Consider the following 22117-nt stretch of genomic DNA (forward strand, 5'->3'; position numbering starts at 1 on the left):
AATAGTTATACTGTGGTCATCTTCATCATGACTTCTTACATCCTATTCAAATTACATTAAAGTTTTCAGACCAGTGAATTGTACGGCAATGCTTTAAAACCTCAGAAAAACAGACAGGTTAGGATAATCTCATTTTATGAGTGAATTTATGTAAAAAATGCTGTTTCTCTGAAGCAAAGATAAATAGTTTCCCAAATAAATTCCTCCCCTCCCACTAACACCATGCCCTGACTCCCATGGAGATTTAAACTCAGGACCTTCAGAACAGATGGCAAAGACCTTATCTCCTTTCCTATCACAGCATGAAGCAATGTAAGTGTCTGATAATGTGCTCACAGGGGAAAAAATGTTTCTTTAGCTGTCAATTTATCTAGATCCTTCAAACAGCTGTTTTTATTAGTGATCAAATTTAACTTTGATCTTTGTGAACTAATATACAGAACAGTTTGCATTGTATATCAGACATCATACCTTAACATAAATCATGTTTTGGTTTCATTACTTTGACCTGAATGCATTTTTTAAATATTTGGCACTTTTCTTCTCTGCTGAATTTGAGAAGTGTCTCTTTTAGTGTTACCTTTATATTGTTTCAATGGTCACTCTGCATTTCCTTTATTCCCATTTTCTTTTCATAATTATATTTTAATTATACTGTAGGCCTCTCACTGCTTTAGAACATACTTAAAAATGCACCCATCTTGAATGTAAACAGCTTAATTCTCCTGCTGCCCACAATCCCACAGCATTTTTTCTATGTTAATCTGCGAAACATTTACCCCAAAGATTACTAAAGCAAAAACATAATAAAACCTATTCTGAAAAACCTGTAACAAATGTTCAGATTAAACCCCCCCCAAAAAACCAGCTTTTATCTCTCAAGCAGAATCCTTCTCCTTTCCAAAATACTGAGATATTGGCCACTGCTATGCAGTTTCTCTTTCACTGTGGCCTGTTATTTCAATGCAAGTCTCAAAAGTAGGTATAGTCTCAAACAGTAGTGCATATTTCAAATTTGCTTTTAATATTCTCTTCTAAATGTATGCAGTTATAATTATTAGAAATCTTCCAAGACAGTGGAATTAAATGTGTATGTGCAAGGTGTTTTGAAGGGAACATTTTTAGTGACTTATTTTTAATTTGACTAAATATGATTATAGAGAAAATCTTTTAAAGTAGTAAAGAGCAAAAACACCATTTTTTACTTGCCAATAGCAATAGCAGGACCAGGCGAGGGGAGGGGGGAGGATGAGTGGGGTACCAGCTCCAGATGCAGATTGTTAGGGGTGCCAGAACCCCCCTCATCAGGAGGCTTGCCACAGCAGGGGCAGTCCTACACTGTTTGACCATAGGAGCCAGGCAGCAGAGTCCCCACCTAGCAATGCATGTAAGGGGTAGGGGAGAGCAGAATGGTGTCCCACCCCCTGCCCAGCAAATCTTTGCCACAGCAGGAGCAGCCCACCCAATAGCATATCTGGAGGGAAACAAATAGGGAATCAGGTTGCAGCTCCCAGGGAGCTTGTACCACTGGATTGATGCCATTGAAGCTACCCTTGTTGCAGCAGAAACAGAGATAGTGGCAACAGCTGACTTCAGTGTGTAGAAAGCCTGGGCAGGTAAGACTTCTTCTTATTCCCGCTGTCTATGGTGATTGACATAATGCCCCCAGCACTGAATGAGCTCACTATGCCTCTGATCAATAGGGATCTGATGACTATTATCTGGCCCACATGAAATGGATTAACAGGCTCACTCCTGTTCCTAACGAAAAACTAATTATATAACAAACCTCATAAAATTACTTCTAACTGTTCTCCTTGCTGGAATTCTCCAGGAGGCCATAGATATTCTCATTCTACAAAGCCAAGTAGCCAAATAAAGCCAATCCATTTTAAATAGTTCATTACATTTTCTTAAAACATTTTCTTCCAAATATATACAAGAGTATTGTTAGCAATGTTTTTGTTATTTGAACAGCAGGAGCAACTAGAGCCGTAGCTGAAGCATACAAAAATTGTTCTGACAGATGCACATTACTTCCAGAGATGACAAACGCAGCATCTACATCCACCCAACCACCCAACGGCCACCTGTCCAATCTAGCATATTTCTAGGGCTTCCCTTACAATAATTTCTCCATGTGTATTTAAATATGGGCATTCACCTGGTTAGGGCATTCACAATAAAAATAATCAGCAGAAAGCTTGGAGAATCCTCCCTTTTATACGTAGTCTGTTTTTTACAATATCTGAAATCTAATCAAAATAATTTCATGTACTTATAAAACTAAAGGGAACATTGTTGAGTAGACTAGGAGGTGAGAAGAATTAATTGATATCTCCATCACACAAACCTCTTTACTGTATTACTTAAATTATCTAAGTAACTGGCAGGAGGAAAAGCTCCTGTTTATGCGTAGCAACATTTTTTCTCTTGCTTGTGCCTACATAATCTCAAACCAGAGATCATTATGCCATTTCAGCCTATTACTTTCCCTGACAGTTCTTCCTCTTTTTCCTGTAGCACTGTTTCACTTTATACTCGCATCAAGCAGTCCCATTTTTACTAATCAACATAGGTTCTTATGGAATTCACACCTCCACAGAGGCCCAAAAATAGATCCAAGAAAGAAAAAAATCCATATGAACGAAATCCATCAGTTCCAAGTCCAACAAAGCCAATAAGTTCATCTGAGAACATGTTTGCATAGGATCCTATTTAAAAGCCCATTCAGTGCAAATAAATAGTTCAGAATCAGGAATGATTCTAGAAGACAAGGGATCACACCTCAGTGCAATGTAGAAATGTCCAAATTACTTTTAAACAAATTAGCTCAAAGTTAACCATGGTTGGAAGGAATTCAGCATGGGGTAATCTAGCCCTGTAGACAAACTGCATGACAAAGGTTTTACATAACCAAACTGTAACCTAAAGTTCTTGAACTGACAGACTGTAGACTTCCAAAACTATCAACAAAACTGTCTCAGAAATGTGGCGTACAGCCATGCTCTACCGCTGTTGCTGCTGCTGTTTTCCACAGTTTGGCATCTGGGTACTGAATGTGATTGACATGAAATAAAGACAATGTGGTGGCGATGGTGAATAGCAGTCTGTCATGTAGCTATTTTTACAAATGTTTTTAGAAAATTTTTGATCATGTGTAACTTTGGAGAAGGAATTAGCATAGGCTGCGGCTAGATGGCATGTTCTGAAGCAAACAGGGATGTTCTTACTTAGGACTATTATTTTAATGTCTCATTTGTGCTTGTTCTCACGTAAGTGCAGGGGCTCTATAGTGATGTTATACATATGGCCTCAGTTCCACTTTCTGCCTAATGCTTTAAATACTACTACTCCTCCTCCCCACTTTCCACCTTTAATGTACTATATAAACCTCATTAATCTCCACGGCAGTTTTATGTTTAAAGGAAGGCAGTACTGTTTTAGTTTTAACGATTAAACAGACAAGAAAAAGATGCAAAGGTCAGATCCCTCTGTGAGGTAAACAACACTGCTGGAAGTAGTGTGATTACACTAGGAATTAACGTGGCCCAGAGAAATGTATAAGATTATGTTAAAGAGTATCTACCAGGCGTAAAGCACTCTTTGGGGAACACCAGGGCGAAATGGTTTTTTAACACTATAAGAATTGTGAAAATTTGGCTCGTACTCTGATATGCCAGCTATAGCAGAAGGCCTAGAAACCAGGGTTTTGTAAAACACAGCTACCATACAGTACTCTGATAGCCACCTACAACTGTATCCACTTTTTAGTAAAAGTAAATGGATCCCCATACAATGTTATGAGGACCCAAGCACTAACAGGGAAGCCAGTTGGGTCCATGTAATCAACAGTGCATAATACAAAGATCTCCAAAGACATTAAAAAATTCTAAGGCCACTTGAATAGGCAGAAGGCTATCTCATCTTAATCTGACTGGGTGCAAAAGAAATGTTGCCAGTCCTGTGCCCAGATAGAAATGGAGCTATGAAACCCCAGAAGGACTAGAGGAACTTGAGCATAACTAACAGCTGTTCTAGTAATTCCCCAGCAAGATTAAGTGTATGCTGAGTCACTGTTGGATACCACAGTGTTGGATGTATCCACGCAGGTTTTGGAAATACTTGTTCTTATTATATAAATGAAGTATATACATGTTATTATACTGTAAATAAGACAGAGGTGCTAGTGGACAGTGCATTGAATCCGGGAGACCTGTGTTTTGTTCAAGATTCTGCCACAAAGCAGTATCGTTAGGCTGATCAATTTTCTTCATCTCAGTTTTCCCTATTTGTGAAATGGAGAGAATGCTATTCAGGAAAGAGAATAAATGCGAACCAGTGTCTCCTGGCTCTAACTCCCTTGTTAAGACCATTACAGCATTGTATCAGTAAGATACATTTTATACATTGGAAACATAGCTATTAAAGTAGGTCCCCTACTATAGTTTTAAGTAAAAAGAGTAATATTCTAGAACACGATTCTTGCAGAGGATGCAGGATGGAATGTAAAAAAAAAAAGCAAGACAAGTCCTCGATATTTTCTTAGAGATGCATGTGTTTCTGGCACTGGTTCAGCACCTGGTGTGGTCACCCCACTCGCCCCCCCCTTGCTATGGCACTGCACATCCCCCAACCACCTCTCCTCCCTCCCCTCACCCATAGCAGGTTCCCAGGACCTAGCACCCAGGCAACCCATCTCTCCCATAGCATGTCCCCACCAATGCTGCATCTAGGGGAAGGATCACCCCTCTGGACCTGCTTGTGATGCATCTGTAGATGCACGACAATGTATGGTTAGCCTTACTGACTGCTTCCTCGCATTGGCTCATGTTCATCCTGGAGTCAGCAATGACTCCAAGACCCCTGGATTCCATTCAGGCTGAGATCAGTTGGGTTGCATGAAGTTTTAGCTTAGGGTCACTGTAGTTTGCTATGCTGAAAATGGTATACCTGTTAAGATTTTACTAGTGTTCAAGGGAGTTCACTTATGTATGCAAAAACAGGTAAGAAACATGCAATATAGTGAAACACACTTAATATCCCTTCAAAGAGATTGCATGGGTTTGCCTTCATAAGTTAACCACAGTAGCTTCCTACTTACAAACTATGAAAGACTCATCCTCTTGAGGCTGGGGGGTATGGCGACTGCCTGTAGGCAGCAGTGGTTGTGTTGTCAGCAGGGGCATGGCAACGGCAAGCAGGGACCACCTGCAGATGGGTGACTTCAGCAGCGAGGGTGGGCTGAGTGGGGACCGCCCACAGGCAACTGCAGCAGTGTGGGCAGAGGGGAGGTGGCAGCGTCGCCAGTGGCTAATCTCAGAGGGGTCATGTGCCCTGTGTCCCCCTATGTGTTGCCTATGTTACAAGCAACATAAACAGTCAAAATATGTACTTAAAATAAAGAAGTTACTGATGGTTTTCTTTGTCTTGCTGTCCCCCAAAGTGTGAAATTGCTTGTTGCTAGTTGTATTTCTCTGATGATGCTATTTTTGGAGGTTCTACTTGTCTTTCAGCAGCTTGTCATAGAATGCAGTACAATCCTGATCAAAATTAACTCACACAGACAATATAACCTTCATGGTGGAGACATTCAGACATGATTTTTCAGGAGGGTACATATTACTCATTATAGAAAAGACATGTTTAAAAGGGCTGTGTTGCCTCGCCAACAACACAGATTCCACAGCCTTAACTAGATCTCCATATTATACTGCCTTGCCCATCTCTTGAACCTGGTGTTCTCTGATGGTTCCAGTCAGAATGATGAGAGATGACTGATTTTTGCATTGGCCCACTCATCAAAAAGACAATTCACATCCAAGGCTCTTTGAGTAGATATGATAGCTTTTATTAGACTGACTCAGTAGTTGGGAAAAAGTTTTTTGCAAGCTTTTGGGTGCAATCAGCCTTCTTCAGGCATAGGAAGTCTCTGCTGTTCTGAGCATCCAAGGAATGAAAGAAGCTAATTGTGTGACAGGATGTCAGCAAGAGTGTAAATAGGTGGAAATTAGGAGGAAAAAAAAGGTATGGAAGGGAGGGGAGAAACAAGGAAAAAGCCAAAGATAAGCAAGGGAAAGTTTTCCAAGGTAGATAAGAGAAAAGAGGCTGTCTGTGAAAAAGTAAATAGCTGGAAAAATTGCGTCAAAAAAAGGGATTTTTTTCAGCAATTTCCTTTTTCAGACAGTCTCTTTTCTACCTTGGGCCTTCCCACAGCTAGCGGCAAGGGTCAACCACTCCAGCAAAGGAGGATGCCCCACCCAACCCATCATTGGAGATGAGCCTAACTCTCCAAAAGCTGCGGGAGTCATGAGTCACCTGGGAAGGGGATTTCCACAAGGGAGGAGGAGCCCTCCCCACCGCGGACAATCAATGGAAAGCCCCTGACAAGAGGGGACGATTTGGCCTGGGACAGAGAGAGGAGTCTAGGACCCCGTATGTTAAGGGTGGTTTCCTGCTCATGGGCCTCTCCAAATGAGTAAACTAGGAGAGGGTAATAATGTTATGTTGGTTAACAGGATTCTTTCCCGAGTGCTATTTTTTCTTTGGACGCAGCTGCTGTGCCACTGGTGTGGTCTGTTTTCTTATGCCACTGGGATTCTGGTTGTAAACTCTGCATCCTTATTATTGTAACAGGAGAAGATTGTAAGCTTTTTTATATTTGAACTCATTTTATATGGGTTATCTGTCTGTCTATCTATCTATCTATCTATCTATCTATCAGGACTCATTTGATGTAACCTGATTGTGTATGTATAATTATTGTCCCATCATTGCCAGATATTCTTGTCATCGTTTTGTTGATTAATTTGTGTTTTATCATTAAGTGCTCTTTTGCTTGCTGCCTGGAAGGGGCCTGTCAAGGGGGACAGAGGCTGCAGACTAATCAGAAGGCTACAGAGGACTAGGTCTTTGCCTGAGTCAAGGGGTTAAGAAAAGCTGCTATCAGCTGTGAAAACCTATTTCTATGAATAACGTGTGTGTGTCTACAGATAGATATCTATAAACATATATATGCAAGTTCATAGTTGCAAGTTCTATATAATGCTGTATCATTAAATCTGTAAATAATTAAATATCACTGGGTGTTCTTGGTCTCTGATCTGCTCTGTAAGAAAAGGAGATGATCTGGCCTGCAGCTAGGCATCCACATGCCCCACAGTATACATGCACCCACTGAATCCCTTCAACTGGAGAGGGGGTACTTGCCATGTACCACCTGGGTTACATTTTGTTTTCCTAATTTCCACCTATTTACATTCTCACTGACATCCTGTCACACTTTGAGCTTCTTTCATTCCTTGGAGGCTCAGAACAGCAGAGACTTCTTATGCCTGAAGAAGGGTGATTGCACCCGAAAGCTTGCAGAGAACTTTTTTTCCAACTACTCAGTTAGTCTAAAACCTTCATGGCTACAACGCAAACCCCAATTCTCATCCAACATACTTAAGGTAGGAATTTTAGTGTAGCTTGTAGCAAAGCTGTTTTGTATTTCATTCCACACTGGCATATTCTTCAGCAGGGCCCACTCAAGTTTTTTGCTGCACTCAAAAGTAGGTTTCTAGTGTTCTAAGTAGGACAGGCATGTTGTGTAAAAATTGTCAAGTGCATTGTAAAGTTCTTCTTCCTTCATTTGCCCACCATCTATAAGAGACCTGCAGTAGGTTCTTTGTTTCTGTTGTGACGAATCTTTCTCTAAACCTCTATGCTGAAAGATCCTGCAGGGAATGTATCTTCAACATAATGTCTGTCACTGACAAATCATTTTTCTCTGTCACCTCTACAGTCTTATGAAACGTGGCCGCTTGTTTACTGGCAAAGGTAGGCCACAATTTAGTGCTAGGGTCATTAAAGACTTTCTTTAGTAGTGTGGGCATTTGTTTTGAGAAAGAAAATATGCTTTAAGCTCATTGAAAAATCAACAAAATTCTGTCCAACACTGGTTCCAGTGACCAGAATCGTGTGTTGCCATGCTCTAGTACTTTAAAATACTCGAGATGGACAAATAGGCAGAAGTCTTTCAGCATTTTGACATGTACAGTGTAAACATAAAAGTATTTATAAACCTTTGAGAGTTTGCTGTAAGTCCACGGGAAAACAGTTGAATGCAGTTTGGAAGTAGTTATGTACAATATGAGCACCTCAACCAATACCAAAAATCTATTTTTCTGGTTTGGCTTGGAGTTTTTGCCACAAATTTGGTTTTTTTCCAGCACATCTGGCACCAACAAAATTAACTCTGGTGTTGTCTGCACAAATTCCAACAAGCTTGGCACTAAGAGTACTTCTCAGCCACTGGCTGGAGAAATGTACACTGCACATCAGATGTTCCACCCAGTAGAAAAGAAAACTGGATAATTTTGTATGAACACTGCTAATTGGAGGAAAACAGTGTATAAGAACAAGAAATAGCATTTGCTCCTTTTTGATGCATCCACACTAAGTGTAATAAATAAACACTTCTTCAATCACAATGTACTGCTGTTGATAAAGGAGCTAATATGTTGCAAATTATTGCCTTAGATTTTGTGTGAGCAGATGAAAACATGGGTTGGTAGAGTTTCTTAATTACTTGTGATGTACAATCACTCAACCTGAAAATGTATCTGTGATGCACAGGATGATAAGCAAACAGACCCTCACTAGTAAAAATTTGATCCGTTTCTGTGTTTTGCTTAACAAAAAATTCTGAAACACTTGGAGTTCACATGTACTTCTTTTGTCCTCTTTGTGGTTTTCTTTGTCTCAAAATGCTGAGTAATGTCACAGTGGACACCAAGCCAAGAGCAACTGAAAAATGTGCTCCACAAGTCTGGCATACAACTTGACTGTTATCAGCGGCTGTGTTTTTGTTTGTTTTTTTAAAAAAACCTTAAATTGATTTTGTAGGTCTTCATTAGAGGACCATACCCATTTTTGTGACATTTTATACCAAACACTACTGATAACTTCAGTAACCTCATGCAGAGGAGCTGACAATGTATTGCATGTGCACTTCATGTTACCCCTCTTTTTTTTTTTATTCCTGTATCATTATCTGGAGCCTTTTTCTATTGCTTCGTACTTCTTTAGGAACTGCTCTGAGAAGCATTTGCTTCTCTCCAAATACTTACCTTTCAAATATTAACCAATCACCTCTTTTTAATAAAGTTTTACGTAGGTAACACAATATTATAAATTGTTGCTTACTTTGGGAACTTCTTAGCTCTGGCAATTTTCTCATAACCAAGAATGAATTCTCTTCCCCAGTAACACAGTCCCTTGTATTACTGTCTATACATTATGTGTGTTCAAATACAATACTTAGAGATAAATGTAGCATACCTCTCCTTTACTTGCTTTCTAATTGCAGCATACAGTTTCCCCAGAAAATTCTGGTCACCAAATGGTATCTCTTAAGATCTGCAGAGCTCTTAAGTGGAAGAATGGAAGTTCATTATTTATTAGAGGGAATGACTAGGTTCACTGTGAATACAGCTACATTACCCGTAATTCACAGGCCAAAAGCAGATTGCTGAGAGCAAATAAGAGGTCAGTTGGAGCCAGACTATAGATTTTCACAATTCATCATTATCAGCTTCTATTTTTCACATACTGTAAAATCCAGTGGATTATTTTGGGATTAGTTCTGGTAGTACTGTGAATATTATTTCATAGATTTCATAGATTTCATAGACATCAGGGCTGGAAGGGACCTTGGGAGATCATCGAGTCCAGCCCCCTGCCCAAAGGGCAGGAAGTCAGCTGGGGTCATAGGATCCCAGCAAGATAAGCATCCAGTTTACTCTTGAAGGTGTTCAATGTAGGTGCTTGAACCACCTCCGCTGGCAGACTGTTCCAGACCTTGGGGGCTCGGACAGTAAAGAAATTCTTCCTTATGTCCAGCCTGAAACGGTCTTGCAGGAGTTTGTGACGGTTCAACCTCGTCATCCCTTGGGGCGCTCTGGTGAACAGACGTTCCCCCAGATCCTGATGGTCACCCCTGATAAACTTATAGGTGGCCATCAGATCATCCCTGAGCCTGCGCTTTTCCAGGCTAAACAGTCCCATGGCTCTCAGCCTATCATCGTAAGATCTGTTTTCCTGACCTTTTGTTTATATCATTCTTTGGATAACATGTTTAAGGGCTGTAATGAAGAGAGGGCAAGGTTGCCTTAGCTCAAACAGTCTCAAAAAGGTTAAATGGTTGATTTCATCAAGAGCCAGTGTTCAAATGAGAAATGAATTCAGCAGGAGACTGACTTATTTTTAGGGCTCAGAATCACTTCACACTAACATCAAACTCTCACTGTCTGTCATAGGGCCAGGAACTCTGTCAGTAAAGAACAACTTCTTGACTTTAAAAAAGCTGACTTCAATAAGCTAAGGACGTTAGTGAATAATGCCCTACAGGATCATGGGCTGCAGGGAAAGAGTGTAGATGAAGAGTGCCTGCACCACTTCTGGAGGGAGTCTATTCCAGGCCTTGGAGGCTCAGACAGTAAAGAATTTTTTTCTTATATCCAGCCTAATACAGTCTTGGAGGAGTTTATGACCATTGGTCCTTGTTATCCCTTGGGTTGCTCTGGTGAACAGACTTTCCACCAGATCCTGATGTATACCCCTTATATACTTATAGGCAGCCACCAGGTCCCCCCCGGAGCCTGCACTTTTCCAGGCTGAAGAGTGCCATGGCTCTCAGCCTCTCTTCATAAGACCTATTCTCTTGCCCTCTGATCATGTGCCTGGCTGTTCTCTGGACTCTCTCAAGCTTCTTGAAATCCTTCTTGATGAGGGAGCCCAGAATTGGATGCAGTACTCCAGCTGTGGCCTCACCAAGGCCAAGTACAGCGGGAGGATGACATCCTGAGATTTACTTGAGAAGCATCTGTGGATGTAAGCCAGAGTCTGGTTTGCTTTACCAGCTGTGACATCACATTGGTGCCTCATGTTCATCTTCTAGCCAATTATTACCCCCAAGTCTCTTTCAGCTGTGGTGCTAGCGAGCGTAGCATTGCTGAGCCTATAAACATACTGTGGGGTTCCCCCCCCACTTCAAGGTGGAGTACCTTGCATTTATCCGTGTTGACTGTCATGAGATTTGTATCCACCTACTTACTAAGCTTATCCAAGTCAAACCTGGATCATTAGCCTATCCTCAGGTGTGGAGGCTATGCCCCAAAGATTAGTGTCATTGGCAAACTTGGCCAGTGTGCTTCTGACACCAATGTCCACATAGTTGATAAAGATGTTGAAGAGAACCAGTCCAAGGATAGAGCCTTGGGGGACACCACTGGTCACTGAGTGCCACAATGATTCACTACCACTGACTACTACTCTCTGGGTCTGACCTCAAAGCCAATTTCCGAGCCCTCGGACTATAGTGTAGCTGAGGCCACAATTGGCCACTTTTTCCATGAGGAGTTCATGGGACACTGGATCAAATGCTTTTTTAAAGTCCAGATATATGATGTCAATCTCTTCTCCCTTGTCCAGGTGGTATGTCACCTGGTAATAGAAGGAAATGAGATTGGTCAGGCAAGACCTACCCGTGACAAACCCGTGCTGGCTGTCCCTCAGGATGTTGCTCTCAGCCAGCTTATGAAGAAGGGTCTCTTTGATAATTTTCTCCAGAATCTTACTGGGATTGAGGGCAAACTTATTGGCCTGTAATTCCTGAGATCTACTTCCTGCCCTTTCTTGAAGAAGGGTACCACATTGGCGTTCTTCCAGTCTTCAGGTATTTCACCTGAGCACCACGAGTTTTCAAATATTTTTGCCAATGCTTGGGCTATGACACTTGCCAGCTCCTTGAGTACCCTAGGGTGTAATCTGTCAGGACCAGATGACTTGAAGGTGTCCAGCATCTGAAGGTGTTCCTTTACAAGGTCTGCACCAATGCTGGGTATAAATATGCGCTCACCCTGGCCGTCCTGCATCATGCTAGGCAGGATGGTCCCTTTGGGATGATGAAAGACTGACACAAAGTACCCATTAAGCAGGTTGGCTTTTTCCTGGGTGTCAGTTATGAGTTGTAACATTTGGTTCAGCAGGGTTCCAATGCTACCCTTGCTTTTTTCCAACTCCCTACATATCTGAAAAAGGACTTTTTATTATCCTTGATAAGTGAAGCCAGATGGAGTTTGGTTCCAGCCTTGGCTTTCCTGATCCTCTCCCTGCAGGCACGGACCTGTGCTGAGTACTCCTCCTTGGTGGTGATTCCAGCCTTCCAGCCTTTATAAGTCTCTCTTTTTAGGCATAGGAGGTGCTCAAGTTCCCTGCTGAGCCAAGGGGGTTGCTGTTGCCTTTTGCTACCCTTCCTCCTGGATGGAATGGCTATCCCTTGTGCTGTCAGGATCGCTCCCTTGAGGAGCAGCCACTCCTCTTGGATTCCTCTTCCTGTCGAGTCATGGTCCCTTAGGGCCTCAACAATGAGCCTCCTGAGCTTGTCAAAATCAGCTTTCCTAAAGTCAAGCACTTCTGTACTGCTGACTGACTTGCCAGCTTTGCAATGGATAGTAAAGGTGATCAGCTCGTGGTCACTATCACTCAGCTTTCCATTGATTCTTAGATCACTGACTAAATCTTCCCTTTTAGTCAGTACCAGGTCCAGCAACACTTTACCTCTTGTTGGCCTGTAGACTTCTTGAGTTATATAGAGCTCATCCACGCATGTGAAGAAGTTTTGCAACCCCTTGCATTTGGCCGAGTGCTCTTCCCATGAGATGTCCGGGTAGTTAAAGTCTCTCATGACAACCATGCACTGAGAGCATGCAGCCAGTTCCCTGGTGAATTCCTGGTCCAGCTCTTGTTTCTGATTAGGAGGTCTGTAGTAGACTCCCACCATGGTGTTCCCTGAGCCACATTCCCCACATATTTTAACCCAGAGGGACTCCAGTCATCCTCCTTGGGTGCCTATGTCAATTTGCAGGGACGTGTAGCTTTCCTTGACATGGAGAGCTACACCCCCACCCCTTTTATCTGCCCAGTCTCTCCTGTACAGGGTATAACCAGCTATACCTGTGGCCCAAGCATAGGTGGAGTCCCACCAGGTCTCTGATATCCCTATGAGATCATAGTATTTCTTGCTTAGAAGGAGGACCAGTTCCTCCTGTTTGTTTCCCAAGCTCCTGGCACTGGTGTACAGACTTATAAGTGTCCCATTAGAAGCCCTAGGTGTCTTCCTCACACTGCCAGGTAGACAACATTCCAGGGCTGGGGTAGGTGTGGATCCCCTTGGGTGCCCTAACCTGGTTGCTATGCAGTAGTTGCCTAGTGGGCTTGCATTGGTGGTTTTCTACCCATTCCCCAGTGGGCTTAGTTTAAATCCTGGTCGAACTGGTCAGCCATTCTGGCTGAGAAGATCCTCCTCCCCAGTGGAGTGGCAGAAAAAAAAAAGCAATGTTGGTGACTGAATTTAACTTACCACCCAAAATCAAGGACAATAAGAAGTCCTTCTATGGGTACGTAATCTGAAGAAAACCAGTGGAAACACAGGACCACTGCTCAGTGCATCTGGACATCTGGTCACCAGGGATCCTGGTTTTCTGTGATTTAAAAAAAAATTTAAATCACTAATGCTCTGATAAAAAATTGCAAATTCTCTGATTTTAAAAATCACAAAATCCATGGTTAAAATTAAATGCCCCCCACTGCCCTGCTGGTGTCCCTCACTTCCCCCCACAGCCCTCCATCCCTGCTTGTGCCCCTTGCCTCTGCCTCCCAGCCCTGCTGGAAGGGGTCCCCATCTGCCAGGGGTATGGGGCCAGGGACCCAGATCCACAGGCCCCTGCCCCCCAACAGATGCTACAGCAGGAGCACGTGCCGGCTCACCCCCTTCTGCCTGCCTGCTGCAGACTCAGGCAGGGCCAGCTCCCAGTGACAGCATGCACTCCTGGGGGCAGGAGCAAACCTGTGCCCCCAAGGTCTGTGGGGGTGATGGGGGCAGGGCGGGTGTACACTGCCCTCAAGCACATGAGAAGTTTGGCCAGGACAGTGTGGAGCTTGCAGCAGCAGGCAGCTTTCACACATGGCCCCACTGTGCCCTGCCACACCAGTCGCACACACTACACTCAAGAGGGCCTGGGGAGGGCAGCAGAGTTGGAAGCACAGCGTTTGCAACTCAGGGTTTGCAGCTAGCCAGGCACTCCGGCTGGGGGACGGGGTGTTTGCCATCTCCCTGCTTCAGGCCGGGGTGCCTGGCCGGCTACCAACCCCCCTCCCAGCCAGAAAGTGTCCAAGCTGGCTGGGGTCTGAGGGAGCAGGGGAGGCTGCAACCCCCCCCCGCCACCACCCTTCCAGCTGAAGTGCCTGGCAAGCCACAAAACTGCCCGCTCCCTCATCCCTCAGCCAGCTTGGGCACTCCAGTCAGGAGGTGGGGGTTTGCAGCTGGCTGGGAGCAGTGTGAGTTTGCAGCAGGCCAAGCACTCTGGCCAGGAGTAGGCAGGCTACAAACCCTCTCCTGGCCGGAGTGTCCAGCCAGGGAGTGCCCAAGCTGGCTGGGGGCTGAGGAAGTGAAGAGGTTTGCAGCCAGCCTCCCAGTTGGGAGCAGACAGGCTGCAAACCCCCTGCAAACCTCCCCACTTCTCAGCCCCTGGCCAGCTTCCCCATCCCCAGTCCAGTCCCACAGCCTCCAAGCCCCACTTACCTCCAGCAACAGGAGTGAGCCTGAAGCTGCCTCTGATAAGTCTGAGTGTTGGGGCCTGCACTTCCTACTCTCCCTTCCCCTCCCAGCAGGGTTGAGAGTTTCCCTGCCCCTTTTCCAAACAGGTCTTGTAGGGTGGAACTCAGCCAGCCTGCAGAGCTCTTTGCAAAAGGGGGAAATCCATGGGTTTATATTCTAAAAGGGAAAATCCGTGTTTTCTCTAATAAAAATGGGAAATTCATGGTTTTCTCTGCTTTTCTGTGAGAAATGGAAAACCTGGATCACTGGCACCAAGGAGAAAACTGAACTCCTGAATGAGTACTTTCCATCTGTATTCCACCAGTCTAAGAGTAATAGCCTGGCAAATGCAAATATGACACAGAATAGTCACAATAGGAATGATCACCTACCAACAGTCAATGTACAGCTGGTGAAAGAACAGCTAGAGAAGCTGAATATCTCTAAGTCATCAGGACCACATGAACTCCATCTGAGAGTGCTAAACGAACTAGCAGAAATCACAGGATGGCTGGTGAACTTCTTTGAGAGTTCCTCGTGCTCATGAGAGGCCCCAGAAGACTGGAAGAAGGCCAATGTTGTGCCCATCTTCAAGAAGGGGTGGAGAGAGGACCCAGAGAACTACAGCTGATCAGCCTGACCTCAATCCCTGGAAAAATCCTCAAAAAAATTCTCAAGGAGTCCAGATGTGATAAGCTAGTAGAAACCAAAATTCAGAATGACAGCCAGCATGGTTTTGTCATGGGTAGGTCATGTCTGACTAATCTTATCTCCTTCTATGACCAGGTTACTCACCACCTGGATAAGGGAGATGAGATTGACGTCATTTACTTGGACTTTAGCAAGGCCTTTGACTTGATGTCCCATGAGGCTCTCAAGGTAAAAGCAAAGGACTATGGGATCAATAATTCAACAGTCAGATGGATTGGAAACTGGCTGGGGGGGTCAGATCCAGACAGAACTAATAGATGGATCTGTGTTGACCTAGCAGAAGGTAGCCACTGGGGTTTGGTACTTTGACCAGTACTTTTCAACATCTTCATCAATGATGTGGATATGGCGGTGAAAAGCACACTGGAAAAGTTCACCAATGACACTAAGCTATGGGGAAGTGTTGCCATGCATTAGGATAGACGATCCAGGTGGATCTAGACAAATTTGTTAGATAGGTGGACCAGAACCAGATGCAGTCCAACACTGAGAAATGTAAAGTGCTCCATCTGGAGAGAAAAAGTCCACACTTAACAGAGTAAACAACACACTGGCGTGAATAAACAAATGCATCTCATGCAAAACTAAGGAAGTTATTCTCCCACTCTACGCAACATTGGTGAGGTCACAGTTGGAGTACTGCATCCAGTTCTCAGTGCCACACTTCAAGAAGGATGTGAAGAAGCTTGAGAGAGTCCAGAAAAGAGGCACTCATATGATTAAAGACCCAAAGAGCAAGCCATACAACGAAAGGCTGACAGATATGGGACTATTCAGCCTAGAAAAGAAAAGACTTTGGAGGGATTTGGTGGCAGCTTACAAATATATCATGGGTGAGCATCAGGGGCTAGGTAGACAACTATTCACCAAAGCACCCCAGGGAAAAACCAGGAGCAACAGTCATAAACTCCTAGAAGAAAGTTTCAGACTAGATATAAGGAAAATCTTCTTTACAGTTTGTGTGACCAAACTCTGGAATAGACTCCCAGTGGGAGTCTGTGATTAAAAAGGCACCTACCCTGGAGATCTTCAAAAAGAGACTGGACACACCTTGTTGGGTTTATTTGACCCCAGTAGTCTTTTCTGCTCAGATCAAGGGGGTTGGATCCAATGATCTCATAAGGTCCCTTCCAGTCCTAAACTTCTGTAACTGTGAAAGTCCAAATCTTCTGGACTTGAACACTGATGGAAGGAATTAAATAAAATTAAAATATCAAAACAGGAAGTATCCTCCATTGTAAAAATGATTGTTAAACAAAACAGGTATATTTTTGAAGCTTTATGCCCATCTAAATTTTAGAATTCTACAGTATTAGAATACAGCTGTGTGAATTCTAATCCTGTCATAATGACAGCCTGAGGGAAATTATTGAAGTTAGGCTTTAAAGGATACATCTTCCTGGATACTTGAATAAATTCAAATTTGATATACTAAAATTACTGAATTCACTTATTCAGAATGGGCCTTTTTAATAATAACATTTATAATCTTCCAGACACATCATTTTTCCTGCTTTGAGACTTTACTGTCTAAAATGTAACACTAAAAGAAATAAGGAACCCATGCTCAGTAACTACTTTCTAAAAATTAGCTAACTAGCATACTTCAAACTGCATCCTCCCTCCCCACCCCTGCCCTTGTTGTGGAATCCCAAAGAGGTGTTGGTGCTGTCTTATGCGTTGCCAGTGCCAAGTACATGAAGTTGCCCTGTTACACCTCCCTTAACTATTTTGATTTGTTTCAGACAAGTTTTGTTACAACTGAATGGTAACTTTCACTATGAGAATCACAATGTGTTCAATTAAATTACTGTGCATATGTATGTAGGCATACTCTGGTCTAGTCTTCAGTTATTTTGTTGGAGAATTTAAAGATATTTTTCATAGTTTACAGTCATTCTGGTACAGGAAGCTACTGGCTTTGCCTTTCTAGTTTTCTTCCAGTCATTTAAATTGACAATAATTAAAATATAAAAAGTTAGCAGTGGTTAACAGAACAGATGAAGTTGTCTGTCTTTGTGGTGGAAATATATTTTTAGTAGTTCTAGATTCAACACTGTTCTCTGTTACTACAACAATCCTTGCTGAAAGAGGGGAGAAGGACATGGGCTGATGAACTGCAGCTTCCATCATCAGAGAGCTCAGCCAGCCAGCCACATGGAATTTCTGGCTGCTTTTCTTAAATTAAAGGACATTAGTAACCATGTAAACCAATTTGCCTTTCTTCCCCCTCCTCTTCTAAAAATGGCAGGGAAGTAGCTTATTTTAATGACTAAATTCCATGGCAATCAAATACAAGACAAATTCTTGATTTCCTGTGTCTGTCATGTTGTCTCATGTAACCATGGTTATTCTTTGGGTATCTTCTAAAAGTATGTAGTGTCCAAGATGTAATAATTTTAATTTCATCCCAATATTTTTATTTTTTTCAGATGAAATTTCAACCCTGTCCTACCCATTGGGAGATTTGTCATTGACTTGATAGAGGTGGGAATGTTACACTTTCATACATGCAATGAGCACAAAATACAGCTTAGAAAGTAGACCTTCAGGCAATCATTGACATATTTACTGAGGCATACAAGAAAATGGGGCTGACGTGTAACATTCAGAAGACCAAAGTCCTCCATCAACAAGTTTTTAATGAGCAGTCCCCAGCTCTGGTAATTCAGATTCATGGTGAGACTTTGGAGAACATTAAGCATTTCCTGTACCTTGAAAGTCATCTCTCACAGAAGGCTGACACGAATGAAGAAATCCAACATTGCCTCAAATGTGCAAGTGCAGCCTTTGGATGCCTGAGAAAATGGGTGTTCAAAGATTGCGACGTCAGATCCAAAACCAAGCTTGTGGTTTATCAAGCAGTTGTAATCTCCACTTTACTGTATGGAGCTGAGACGTGGACAACATACAGAAGACATCTCAAACCCCTGGGGATGTACCATCGATGCTGCCTGTAGAAGATCCTTCAAATCCAGTAGAAAGACAGACACACCAATGTTATTATCCTCTCACAAGCAAACACCACAAGCATCAAGGTGATGATCATCCAACATGAACTTCACTGGGCCAGCCATGACATGCAGATATCTGGCTCCATATTCTCAAAGCAAGTTCTATTATCCTAGCTCAGTCAAGGCATATGGTCAACAGGATGGCAGAAAAAGCATTGCAAAGACATCCTCAAATGCAATATGAAAAAATGCAACATCAACATCAGCTTGTGGGAGACTCTTGGCCAGGCCTGCCCCAAATGAAGGAAGAGTCTACTGCAAGCATCTCAGTACTTTAAAATCTTATAACAACAGGAGACAGAAAAGGGGGAGTGACAGAAACAGTGTGTCACAGACTGAACCAAGAACTCAGAGCCATACACCTTGCACAGAAACACGTGCCCAAGCTGCAACAGAGTTTGTCAATCCTGGATAGGCCTCATCAGCCATCTTCAGACCCACAGATAAGACAATCATGGAAGACAATCCTCGACTGCAAAGGATTGTCAATGATGATGATGATGATGATGATACAAGTTATATCCCATTTTAGGGTCATATCTCACAGACTTATAGACATGACTAGCATCATACAGGAACAGTCCTGTTTGAGCCCAATGGAACTAATAATGTGCTGAAACATTTGGTAACTTCTAACACTAAAGAAGCATGGTCATAACATAGTCAACACACAGAAGTTACATTTTAGAAATTATTTCCATTATTTAAATTTAGCCTTGAAAATTAAAAGCTATGCAACCAGACAAAAGAATCATGCTTCTTGCTTGGTTGTTGCTGCAGATACTAGTAACATACTGCTTTTTTTCTACTTTCATCTACCTTACTAATGCCACTGGAGTTTTTCTTGAAATGTCAGGCCACTGGTCCTTATACTACTTTTATATATGTCAATAACACTTTGCAAGGTGGATCATTGTGGCTAGGTAGCCAAATGTCCTGATATGGTGCCACAAGCCATGAGTTTTAAACATCACTCTGAAGTTACACAGAAGATAGTTGCCAGTCAAAAAGGGTATACCTGGGGAACCAAAGGCAGCCAGACATGATTCTAGCCACATCTCTCCGTTGTGTGTCACTCACTATAGAAACTAGGATGCCTTAATCAAGCTAGCTCAATGGACCTTTTGACTCCACTGGAACCCTGACTTGGTAACCATGCCAAAAATAAATAAATAAATCAAGCCACGGGCTACATCTGGGGGGTGGAATTCTTACGCCTTTGAAGTCTAACAATACCAAGCATTCACACAATTTAAAATACATACCTTATCAACCTCTCCATGGCAAAGATCTAGTCTACGTGTCTTATATAATTCTCAGTTGTCAATCAGTTCCTCAGATCTTCAGGGTATGTTTCAAGACTGAGCAAATGATTTATAGGTAGCAACAAGCTGGAGTTACAAGATTCAGTGAGCTACATTCTGCATAATCAGGACCAGATTATTAGACTAGTAATTAGATTATTAGTAACCAAAAATCAGGATTATTGTCTTAATACAAGAGGCATTTAAAATGTCACTCACATGCTCATAGTTACAGTGTTTTGGGAGACTAGATAAGCTCACCAACTGGGCTGTATCCCAGTACTCAGTTCTCTTCACACTTCTTTACCTAGTTCATTCACACGGCTGCTTCCCTGAATTTTAAATCCTGGAATCACATGCTCAATGGGAAAGGCAGTTTACATGTACCATCTCAGTAGAGTTTTTTGTTAAGCAAAAGGATCTGGATTCCAAGAAAACACAGTGTGTGTCATGTGGAAGTGTTCTTGCCATGCTTTAACTGACAAAATTATTTAATTTTTAGTATTTGAATTTTTAAGACTTATAACACAAAATCCTAGTTACCCCTATCGTTCCCCTTTTTTATTTTATTCTGCTTCTTTTTGAACTTTTCCTTCACTGCTCATCCTCATTCTCTCTCTCACTCCCCCTTCCCCCCAGCTGAACTTTTAAATCAGAAAAAAAACAAATGAGTCACTTAAACCCTGCTTCTTCCAGCCTTTCCACCATTCATTCATTTATATGAGTTAATAACCAAAGAAATATTTGGGGGGGTTTTTAAAAAACTTTTGATCCAGAGAAAATACTTTTTTTTTTTTGCAACGTGTAGTTAACTTGTAGAATTCATTGCCACAGGGCATGGTAGAGACCTATCCAAGTTCATAAAAAGAGACTGAATAAATTCATGGGTGATTAGGAGGTAGATCTTTCTAGAGCTTTGTAATCCAGTGCTCTCCCTCTATAGCATCCACTTCTGCCAGTGTCAAAGAATTGCCACTGCCATTTGTCTGACCATATGGCACTTCTTATATTCTTATTTTCTAACAAAAAGATCACTTAGCTTGCAACCATGATAATTTTATGAGATTATACAGTAGGGGCACTGCCCTCCCTTACTATTGAAGATAATGGGAGTTCTACCATTGGCTGCCATGAAACCAGGATCTGACCCCAAGAACTGAAACTGAGGCACCGATTGTTTCCATATGCCACATTTTTGCCTTATGACAATAGCTTCAATCACTACCAATACAGACTAAACTTAAAATGGAAAAAAAAATCACCTAAAAGAGGACAGTTTCATCCCTCTACTACCAGCTACCCAAAGTATTTTGTCTGTCTAAATTATTAAACAGAAATATACAAATCAGTAGAAATAACTTAATTCATACTGAGCTGTATGTTGTTTATTGAGCAGTGACTTAGTACTGTTTATCTATTGAAAGCATAATCATAATTCTTTCATGAATTTACTTTATTAAATATTTTTTCTAAAGTGTGTAAGCTACAATGATATGACTAACAAAATGTAGTTCACTGTTATACCTCAGCTGTTCTCACCCAGTCCTATTTATCCTACAAATAATAGAAGTTATCTAGAAAGTCTGTATAAAAGCAAGAAAAAGAAATCCTTTTCAATACAAAGCTTGGTTTCAACTTTGCTATGAATATATATATTTTAAATGACTTTTGAGATGAGTGGTAGTGTGATGTTGTAGCCATGATGGTCTAAGAATCATGGAAGAGGCAAGGATTTCTTGTGATACGGTTGGAATAAAGTTAGACAAGCTTTCAGATGCAAGATTCCTGCTGACATGGACATGCATTATACAGGGAAGCACATACTGCATCTGTCTGGGCAAAGTGGTGACCTTTTCTGCTGAGTTAAGTGGAAAGGCTGACTTTCGCTTTGCTGTGTGGTTGGGCTGCACACCAACTTTGCTGAAAAGCAAAACAGTCCTTTTTTTTTTTTTTAAAGAAAAATAAATACTAGTTTGTATAGCTCCTGTTATGTATTAATTTCTTGTGTAAAGTTATGGGACTGCTTTGATTGTTGAAATGAATCTAAGAGGACTGATTTCATTGTTGGTTTGATGTCTATTGACATGGCAAGGGCTCATCACAGCTATGTCAAATAAAAGACACAGGGGCAGAAGATGATTCACTGTTTGCAACACAAGATCTACATGAGCTTGGCCGTTTGTTTCCCTGAGGACAAATAGCAGTGGCACTCCTCCACTGCTACTTGTCCTCAGGGAACGTCCATGTCACGCACGCTCTGGCCCGCTGCTGGTTACCCTGGGTGGGGAATTGTCCTGGTCCCAGTAGCCTTACCTGTGGTCCTGGGGGCCTCAGGCTGTAGCAGCTGCGATGCTTCTGCAGCTGGGAGCCTGGCCAGGCTCTGGTTTTGGGCAGTTTGTGCTGCCACCATGTGCGTCGCTTTGCTTCTTTTTGGCATGTTTTGCTTT

The sequence above is a fragment of the Crocodylus siamensis genome, chromosome 2, assembly GCF_052110815.1.
Source record: "Crocodylus siamensis isolate JL-2025a chromosome 2, ASM5211081v1, whole genome shotgun sequence".
NCBI lineage: Eukaryota > Metazoa > Chordata > Crocodylia > Crocodylidae > Crocodylus > Crocodylus siamensis.